We start from the raw sequence: 10,323 nt of genomic DNA on the forward strand, positions 1-10,323 counted from the left end.
GCTCCTTGTCGGGCTGCGGCTGTCATGCCAGCCCGGGGCGGGGGTGCCCTCACATAGCAGCACGAAAGCCGCGCCGAGCGGCGGCGGCGGCGGCGGCGAGGCGGTACTACTGGCAGCGCCGGTACAGGTAGAGGTAGGCGAGCTCACGCGGGGGCCGGCGGCTCTCCGCCACCTTCTCGTCGTGAAGATGCACCAGCGGCCGTCCTTGAGGATGTGGCACACGTAGTGCCCCACCATCGTGCTGCTCCCCATGTGGGAAATGAAGGCGACCAGCTGGTACTTGCCGGCGCCGTCGCGGTAATGCTCGCCGGCCGGCGTCGGCTCCTCGCCCCAGCTCGGCCTGGTGGCTGAAGATCCAGTCGGCGGCGCGCTCGACGCTGTTGTCCGTCTCGCGCAGCGCGCGCTCCGCCTGCGAGGGTGGTGAAGCCCATCGACACGATCAGCGCTACCGCCTCCGGGTCGGCGCGGAAGGCGCCGGCCGCCGGCTGCGTGCCCGGCACGACGAACGGCGCCGCGAAGTCCTCGTCCGTCATGTGCTCCATGATCCAGTTCATGGCGGTTTCGACGCCCGAGTTCTGCGTGTTGTAGAGCGCGCGGCGGCAGGCCTCTGTCGGGAAGCCCATGTCGGCCAGCTGCGCCAGCACGGCGGTGTCCAGCTGCGGCTCGGCGGCCGCCAGCTGCGCCGCCGGCTCCGGCAGCAGCTCCTCGCCCGGCTGCAGGCCGCCGCCGCGCAGGCAGCTCAGGTCCAGCTCGTCCGGCATCGCCACCGCCACGTCCAGCTTCTTGGGCAGCCAGTCGTCGCCGACGGTGAACTTCTGCAGCTGCACCAGCAGGAAGTCGGGGAACGAGGCCAGCCGCACCGTCTGCAGCGCCGTCGTCTTCGCGTCCAGCGCCGTCGAGTAGAACTGCTCGACGCGACGCTCGGCGGCGAACGCCTCCAGACACGCCTCGAAGGGGATGTTCGCGCGCACCGGCGGGCCGGCGTCGGCGCCGCCGGCCGCCGCCTTGCGCGCCTCGTACTCGCGCACGGCCTCCTTGTTCGTGGCCGCTTCCAGCGGGATATGCAGCGGCAGGAAGAACTCGGTGCGGTCCGAGTACTTGACGCGGTGCGAGCCAGTGCACTCGACGCGCTCCTCCACGCGGAACCGGAGCGCGTCGGTCGGGTCGGTGCGATGCCGCGAGGCGCGCGACACCAGGTTGATGAGGTGCAGGATGAACTCCTGCGCGTCCTGCTGCCGCTTGCCGGAGAACTCCGCGTGGCCGCGCCCCACCACGCTCTTGAAGGTGAACGGCTCGATGCCCGGCTGACCGGCGGCGGCGGCGGCCGGCTCCTCCGGCTGCTGCGAGTACCGCCCCGACAGCAGGCCCTGCGGCCAGCTTGCACATCTGCGCGTCGAAGTCGTCCGGCACGCGCGCCGGCTCGAGCGCCGCCAGCGTTGCCTCGGCGCCGGCGAAGTACCCGCTCGACAAAGTCCGGCACCGTGAACATCACCTGCATCACGCTGTTCATGTAGCACGAGTTGCCCAGGTTGCGCAGACCCGTGTAGCCGGGCCCGTACAGCGGCTTCAGCTGCTCACCTTCCTCCTGGATCGTGGCCCACTCGCCCACGCGCTTGTTCATCTCGATCTCCAGCTCGACCATCGACTTGTCCGTCTTCTCCATCGCCTGCACGTTGATGCCGAAGTGGGCGAGGGTGGCGGCCCAGTTGCGGGTCCAGCACCATGTCGTCCTCGTCGTAGGAGAAGACGTCGGCGCGGCCGTCGGCGCTGATCGTCCCCAGCTTCACGGCCAGCGGGTAGCCCGTCTTCTGGTAGTACTCGGACCGCGTGGTTGTTGCCGCCCGTGCCATCGAAGAACCTTCGCCAACAGAGGATCGCTCCGTCGGTCAGGTTGAGCCCAGAGGTTGTCCGTCTTGTCGCACTGCTGACACTGCCAGCCGCGCGGCGCCACGCGCACGCCGTTCTCCAGCTGCCGGAGCGTCTCGGCATGGCGCGAGACCACCCGCACCTCGCCGTCCCACGTGCCGGTGGCCTGCCGCAGCTCCTCGCGCCGGCTGGCCGAGTCGGCCGCCAGCACCGGCGGCCACGGGCCGCCTGCCGCCGCCGCAGGCAGCTCGTCGCAGGGGGTAGCGGCAGCGTGTGGCAGCCTGGGCACCAGCACCAGCGCGTGCCGCCGCTCCAGGCGGCCGCGCTGCGCCTCAACCGTCGAAGCCGCCCTCGACGCCGATGGCCCAGCCGCGTCACCTTCTTCTCGGGCTCGTCGGCGGCCGGCGGCGGCGGCGGGGTGGCGCACGTGCACCACGTGCAGGAACACGCGGCTGCCGGTGCGCGCGCTGAACGCCTCCAGCCGGTCGCGCGCCACGCCCAGGAACGAGCGCATGCACACGTACAGGCCGCCCGGCGACTCGGGCGTGTCGAACGAGTAGATGCACTGATCTTTGTAGACCTTGGAGTCGGGTCCGGGCGCGCGGAGCCCGTCCAGATGCGGCCGCAGGGCCTCCATGGCTGCCAGCGTGACGCTAGGTCGGCAGCCGCTCACAGCTTCGGCACCGGCTCAGATCTGCCGGGTGGGGAGCGGGCCTGAGCGAACAGCACATGACGAGAATGCTCGAAATTGGTGAGGGTTCTGGACATGGCAAATGACCACTCAAAAGGGTGATGCAGACCAAAATGCTGGTGATGGATGGTGGCAGTGATGATTGAGTTAGAATGAGCACAAGTGCCTCTGCTAATGTTGACAGTCAAAATGCACACACCAAATAAATGGATCAAAATCACAGTGATGGGGCAGGAACACCCATCAGTTGCCACTGCCTGGTTAATGTCAACAAAAAGCATAGAAAAAAATACAATATTTTCTGGGCCATCTCTGCTGGTGCTGGTGACCCTACTATGGCAGCTATATGAGTAACTGCTCCTCCATTTGTTTCAAACTTAATTTGCCATATTGTGTCCTAAAATATTGCTTTGCTAGCAGTTTGCACAGGATCTACAATGATACAGGACATGTCTGACAGCATGACAAACAAAACATAAATGCCTAAAAGCATTGCATTCCAGACATCCTACACAGTTCCTGGAAAGGTGGTGACACCCCCCCCCCCCCCCCCCCCCCCCCCCCCCCCAGACAGGCAGTGCAGTAGAGTGGACCAAGATGTCTGCAGGCATTGGTAGGATATGATGGAAAGGTTGGAGACATTCATAAGCTACACCTGAGTTATTACTCTGCAAATCAATCCATCATACTGATTTCATATTATAAATAGGTGTAACAAAGTATTTTGCCCGAATATTTTTGGATGACTTCACTTGACCATTAATGGTGACTTTGTGTGATCTAATCTAATGTGACAAAGACTTGTATACATGCCAGTCATTCACTTACACCACAACAGCCTACAAGACAGAAAACTGCCAGCCTCAGCTGTGAATACAAAATGACTATGAAAGCTTTTGCCACTGACATCACATGCTGCCATACAACTTTCAACACTCCTTGGCATAGAAAGCATGAAAGAAATCTGAGATAAAAAAGCCCTTTAGAATGTGTAAAAATAAGTTATTTAAAACCTGGTAGACTTTCTTGCACACAGCACAAGTTTTTTATGCACCTTTCTTGTTAGTTGTATGCCACCTTTCAAATGCATGAGCAGGTTATGTTCATTATCATTAAGTACCCTGGGTCAAAAGCACACTAGCCTTTACCACATATTTAATTTACCATATGTGCTATTTAATTCCTAAACATCTCATGTTCACTGATCCCCATTCCATAAGTCATGCTAAAATCATGCAAAAACAAGCAATACAAGAGCACATTACCAAGCTCAGATAAGAGTGAGACCCTAAATTAAGGAAGTGCAGCCTCTGTGACCTGTATCACTTCAGTCTGTTAGGACTGTCACAAAAACACACTAATTTATAGTTAACAGTCACACCCCACAACCAGCCACGGCGACTCACGACTTCAGACAGGAAATGCCCTCATGCGCAACATCCAGCAGCCAGCACTGCTATTGAGTGCAGGGAAAGTGGAGAGCCAGGCCGTATAAAGGAGGATGGAGGGGTGAAAAGCTTGCAAGGTCGGCGGACTGCGGAAACATTCTGTACTAGAACCCCACGTACCCCTTACGCACGCCCCTGGGGACGATAAACAATATAACCGGTGGAAGAAGTGGAAAACTGACGATGATAATGATGTTGACTGGGGTTTAAACGCCCATTAATGGCAACAGTCGCCATCACCAAACAATGCACCTCGTCCACCCTTACCCTTCAGAAGCAAACTCGGATGGAGCGGCACCTGCAACCAGTTTACCCCAGGGTCGTTCGTGACTCGCGACGGAACCTCAGGCGCTTTGCTCGCGACTGTTCCTTGCGAATGACGGCACCCGGCAAACAGTTTTAGGTTCTAAAAACGTTGCATGGAATGCTAATCTGCACTTAAGACGGCTAGATCCTAAAATTGATCATGCTATTAAAACTTGAAGGCGACAATTCATTGCGGCATAATGTAGGGCTACCAAATGCGCCTGATGACAAAAGCGCAATATTTCAGAAAAACACTTTTACTGCAATAAAGCGATAAATCCACCCCTGGTCACGTAAAAGTCGGATTTCAGAGGAAAATTTCATTTGAGCCACCCCCTCCCATCGCTTGCCGCATGCATCAATGTCCTGCATAAAATTTTGCGTATGTCCATAAGCCATGACCATACTTGAATACTGAGCATAGCTCTTTGTGACGGTCCCCATTGTCTCAAAATATAAGAGGAGCAATTCCGGTAAGGCCGATGATTTATGCTGAAATATTTTAGCCAGCGGACGTGCGTCGAACTGGCAGGGAATTGATATTTACATCCAGAGAAAATGACGAACCTTTCCACTTTGCTTAAAAGATATCGAAACATGGTATAATTGGCCGCATTATCCCGTTGGCAAGAGCGTACTGCGGGCAGATATAGTTGGTTAGCCGAAACTTAATGGAAGTGTTGAGTGTCAAAATACACCATTTCGCCAGCTCAATTTAAAGAATTGTGCGTTTCTTCACCACGCTTTATTAAAAAACATACTAGCTGTAAATGATACGTTAACGTGTCATGTACAGCTAGTATGCTTTTTTACGTCAACGGTTTAATACGTCACCCGATGTTAACATTAGTCGTCTTGAGTAGCCAGTAACTGAAGAACTTGATGTCATGTTATAACTTAAAGACATTCAGCTTTTGCCCAGCATTTGCCAACGTTTGCCAACAGCTGTTTTGCACTAGCTTGGCTTCCTTTTAAATCCCATGGCTAGCCAATAGTGATGTCATCGTGTTCGCCTCTCAAATATTTGCAGGAACAAAGATAGCTGTGGCCTGCAGAGGTCAGCAATTATGTCACACCAAAAGTTGTGTCATATAAACAATTTTCGCCATCTCTTACGAGACCCGGAAAAATCCATGCACACAACAATCATATGGTCGCAGAGAGAATGTTATCCAGTAATAGTGTAATATATATTATATATTACATAAATGTAATATATATTATATAAATGTAATAGTAACCATATTAAGTCACCTAAACTCAAACGTCATGGCATACCTTGCCATACCTTAAATGTCATGACAGCGGGTGCAGATAACATAAAACATGCGTATCAGATTTTTCAAGTCGCGCTTTGTGCGCGAATTGAAATATCTTTCTTTGCGTTTTGGCACTTCCGATGCGCTTATCACATGCGATCGGAAGGCCTCTCTGGGCTTTCCCTATACCACAAAACGGTCGAGGGAGATAGCGAAATGCCATCGGCCCTGCAGTGGAACGGAAGCGTTTGCAAGCGCCTGGTCTTGCCTGTCGGTGCACTGAATCAAGAGTGACTTTATCCACGCCCCCAAGAGAGGAGTGGCGTAAGCTTTCCTTGGAGGTCCCTTGCTTGCTTTATCAAAATGTCCGCTATGTTTGGGATCAGTTGTAATTTACAGGCGCGTGAGCACGGGTATTGGTAGGTAATAGCACAGAACAGGCATTTTACGAACTTTTTTCAGCGGACGCCCATCAGGCCACAGCTCTTGCCCAAGCATGACTTGTTGCGAGTGTATTAACCCCCACCCCTCACAAGATAGAAATTTCTGTCTGGTTAACACTGCTACCAAAATGATTTTAACTTGCTAAGTACTAACACCGGCAGGATCACGCAGGGCACAGCGCGGCTCTCGACCAGCGACCAATCACCGCCACGAGCGGCGGCACCGTGAGATGAGCTGTAAGAGGCACGAGTCGCACGTGAGGCGCGGTTGTCTCGGACATCCAACCGCGTGTCTGTCATTCGCTGGGCACGGTGTCCGATCACCAGAGCGACGGGGGCGGTTTTTTTTCTGCAGGGTCCGGGCCGCATGAACTCATAAGCAGTCGGCAGGCATCTTTCGGTCCTGAGAAGTGACTTTCACATACCATTCACTGGATGGCGTTCAACCACGCCAGCATACTTGTCAATGCATAACTGTTCTGGAGACATAGTGGTATGCGTGCGGAGAGGTTTTAGGATCCTGATCACCGGCAATTCCTTCATTTTTTTTCTCAAATCTCCACTCCTTTTCTACGGTTTCCTTTCTAGTCGACGGCGTACATCTTGATTCATGCCCAGTCTTTGGGCCACAACCACGACAAGGTTTTGTGAAGCGGCAGTGATGTTGGCTAATTTAAATATTTGAAACAAAAAGGCATGTCTGTTACTTTGCATCGTGTTGCATTTATCAATGCCCTAAGGGAAAGGAAAGGGAATGAATTTTTTACAAAATTAACGAAATTATCATTATTGTCATCTATGTACGAGGTCCTGACCAACAGCCTGTTCATGCGCCCCGGCCTGATCAAGGGCCAGAGGGTCCTGAATAAAAATCTAAAGAGCACCCAATGCCCTCATGGCAAGCGGGAACGCAGGGATCCCGAAGCACATCAATCAATCATCGAGAAGGCTTCGATGAGACCGTCAAGCTGGCCAGATGGTTCTCAGAAACTCGGTGAATACCAACCGCGTTTGAGACTGAATGAGAGGTCGTTAAATCTCCGCACCATCGTTCATTCTGACTGTATATGTATAAAATGTGTGACGCATAAGAAGTCTGCGCGTTACGAAAAGATCAGTGCCAGCCGCGACGAGTAATCACATTAGTATCAAGCATTGCCGATTTCTTAGTCAGAGCCTGCTGTAAGTGGCCCACTGAACCGTTAACGCCTAGGGACCCAGCACGTCTGTCAGGAGTGTAAATCAGGAAAGTAGGTGGTCCGAGGAGCATTTTGCAGGGAGTGTTTAGTCAGGAGTATTTAATCAAGAGTATTTTGTCAGGAGTATTATGTCAAGAGTCGTCGTGTCCGTGTCGTCGTGTCGTGTCAAGAGTCGTGTCGTCAGGGTCATTTAGTCAGGGGTATTTAGTCAGGGGTATTTAGCCAGGAGTATTCTGTCAGAAGTATTTGGCCAGGAGTATGTTGTCAGTGGGTATGTTGTCAGGGGTATTTTGTCAGCGTAGTACCATCACACAGACCGTTATGTTTTATCTAAACGATTGACGCCCCTGCCAATATCACATGAGCGTTCGGTGCAACTGATATTGGCTTGGCACGCATGACAATCGGAGACGGATCAAATCAAGGCCCGAAATTAATGGGTTCCAAGAATGTTTAAGGGGTCAGTGACGAGGAGATGGTAAAGTGAGCTTGAAACGATGAAGCGATCACGGACTGAGAAGTCTCGAAGGAGCAGAATGCCTTGAAAGTTGCACCTTGCACCACCCTTGAAGGTTGTACGTTCCCAGACCTACATGGGTTGGCCGTGTTAATGCATATTCAATAAATGCATTTCCGACCCCGTTTCGATATACAATCTACGTTCGCAGGGCAATCAACGTTTTTTATAGAACCCAGAAAAAAGCTGACAAAGCCTTGAGTTACATCAGTTTATGAAAGAGTCCACTGAAGTATCGTATAACTGTATGCCGGCAGATTATTACAGATCGCTATTTTTGACGTCTGTTTCCTCAGATTATGCCAGCAGATTATTACCACAGTTAGTTAACGTCTGTTTCCTTCAGTTTAGTTAGTTTAAAACACCACGGAGTTATATCTTAGGCTGTTTCTGGTTTCTGTTCCAGTTTTGGACGGTGAAATAAAGATAAGACGAAGAAAATCGTGCCTCTCGAAATCAATTTTCCAATATCCGGGATTTTTTGGGGGTCTTTCACCATCAGCGAGGCTCTTGTCCACCCTGTGTGCCCCCCTCCCCCCCCCCCTCCGCCTGTTATCAAGGCTTCAGCTGCGCTTCTGTGTGCTTGAATTTAGTGCCAATTTGGAGCCTGCGCGCCGTATGTGAATCCCTTCTGATGGGTTTTTTGGCCTTCAGTACGCGTACTAAAGGGCCGCGAAAATAGCCGCCCTGGAAGATGGGCCAGCGATTAACAGAGGGAGAATTGCCCCTAATGTGCCTGGGGGTGCCCCCCGTAAATACGATGTGATGAACATAACGCTAACGCGGCGACACATGTGCGCTTTGAGGGAATTCGAGGGGCTCGTGGTTTTTCTCCGCCTTGGCATTACTTTAAACGCTACGGAAAATAACGTCTGAGGCGAGGAATTAAGTTTGTTTTAGAAGTAACATGATGTTGGAAGTTGGACGACCCGGTCGCCCAGCTTTGTAGAGTGCCTGTGTTGCGATTCCCCACCCGTGGTGGGCTGGATTCGGGAGCGTGGGGATCACTTTCAGCGCTCGCTTTTTGCCTTCGTCTGAGATGGTCCGCGGTCGGCAGCACCGGCCGCGCCAAAGGTCAGATGACGTCATAGGGCGGGATGGGGGCCGTGCCGGGTATTACGACGCGTAAACTTTCGCCATAAATTATGCCGTTGACCTGAAATTTGACGATCATGATAGGGCCAGGGCTCACGCATCAAGCTCTGCTTAGCGTGGGTTCTGATGCCAGAAATCCATCAGATCAAACGGTTGGAACTAAGCCTTGAAATATTAACAATTCAGCCGTTACTCAATGTAACAAATGTTGTGTCCGACACCGCGATGACGCAGTGACGTAGTGGGAGTCTTGAGACAAGCACGATAGTTTTATGAAGTGGTGGTGCGGAGCTATTTGGTCTCCGGGGGCCAACCAGTTCAATACCAGAAATCACTTCCGGCAAATGGGTCACACAGACAAGCGCATTTCCTGACAAATCTTCAGTGACATGGAAAGGCTCGTCGATAACTTCTGAGTGTGAAGAGGTGTCGTGTTTTTGCGGACGTTACGTGCTTAATCTTCGGGCCCTTTATTTAATGTTTTCCCGGTGCCTGACGTCAGGCATTGACTGGGGTGGCAGGAACGACCTGTGTGTCGCCCTTTTGTCTCTGTCTCAGCGACACAGAGTGGAAATTATCGTACTAAGGCAGCCGATAAAGCACCAGAAGTTCTCAAAATTGGCTCCGAGTGGTATTCGCATAACCCAGCTCACGAACACAATTAGACCATTCGGACCGATTCATTTGTCCTTGACTCCCCGTTGAGTTGCGCCACTTGGTTGCTTGCTTAGATTAGATTGTGTTTAGTCAATGACTTAAGCCTCCATAAGAGGAAACGCAAGTGATTAGTACACATCGACTCCTGGTTACCAGAAAATGCGAGGCAATATCACTAAACATATTTCAACCGTAAATTCTGGTTCTTGTCCTCTTTTAAGCTGAACACGCTTTGCAAACACAAGAAGGTAACCAACGTTTGCAATGTAAATGTTGACAAGCGCGTCCGACACCGCTGACAAGTCGAGGGACAGGTTGACAAGTCAAGGGACAAAAGGACAAGTCAAATGAAAATCCATCTCATTATCCTGTGGCGATCTGAGAATCTCGAGATTCGTGTGACGGTACTGGGTGACTTTTCAGAAATTCGTGTCGGTGCTGACGCCGTTTTCGGATCTAAGAGTATCTTATGTGTGATTTCAGTGTTCCAGCGGTGGAATGTTTTAGATGCTGCATATTTTAGCGCTCAGGACACGCCGTAACAAAGGCCACCTCATATCCTGTAGCGAGTCTGAGGATTCTAAATCCGTGTGCCCCTGCTTTTTCTTTTGCCGAGCGGTTATCTGACAGCTTCACTGGGCCTCTTACATGTGATAAAGATATCTGTATCGTCGTACCTTATATCGTCACCATACCTACCTTTATCTGGATACGACCAAGAGCTCAAGACAATCAATGTTCTCCATGGAGATGTCAAAATCTCGTGTGTCGGTGTGTACCCAGGGTATGTATTAGTGTGGATGGTAGACAGCATAAACGGTACGGACACGGGTGGGAGGTGA

General features: G+C 52.3%; 1 pseudogene; it reads right to left on the reverse strand.

Moving 5' to 3' along the window:
* Positions 1–19: 19 nt before the first annotated feature.
* Positions 20–4,478, reverse strand: LOC119114063 (ubiquitin carboxyl-terminal hydrolase 13-like; annotated as a pseudogene).
* Positions 4,479–10,323: the final 5,845 nt, after the last annotated feature.

This window comes from Pollicipes pollicipes, unplaced genomic scaffold, assembly GCF_011947565.3.
Source record: "Pollicipes pollicipes isolate AB1234 unplaced genomic scaffold, Ppol_2.1 Scaffold_7262;HRSCAF=8765_pilon_pilon_pilon, whole genome shotgun sequence".
Taxonomy (NCBI): Eukaryota; Metazoa; Arthropoda; class Thecostraca; order Pollicipedomorpha; family Pollicipedidae; genus Pollicipes; species Pollicipes pollicipes.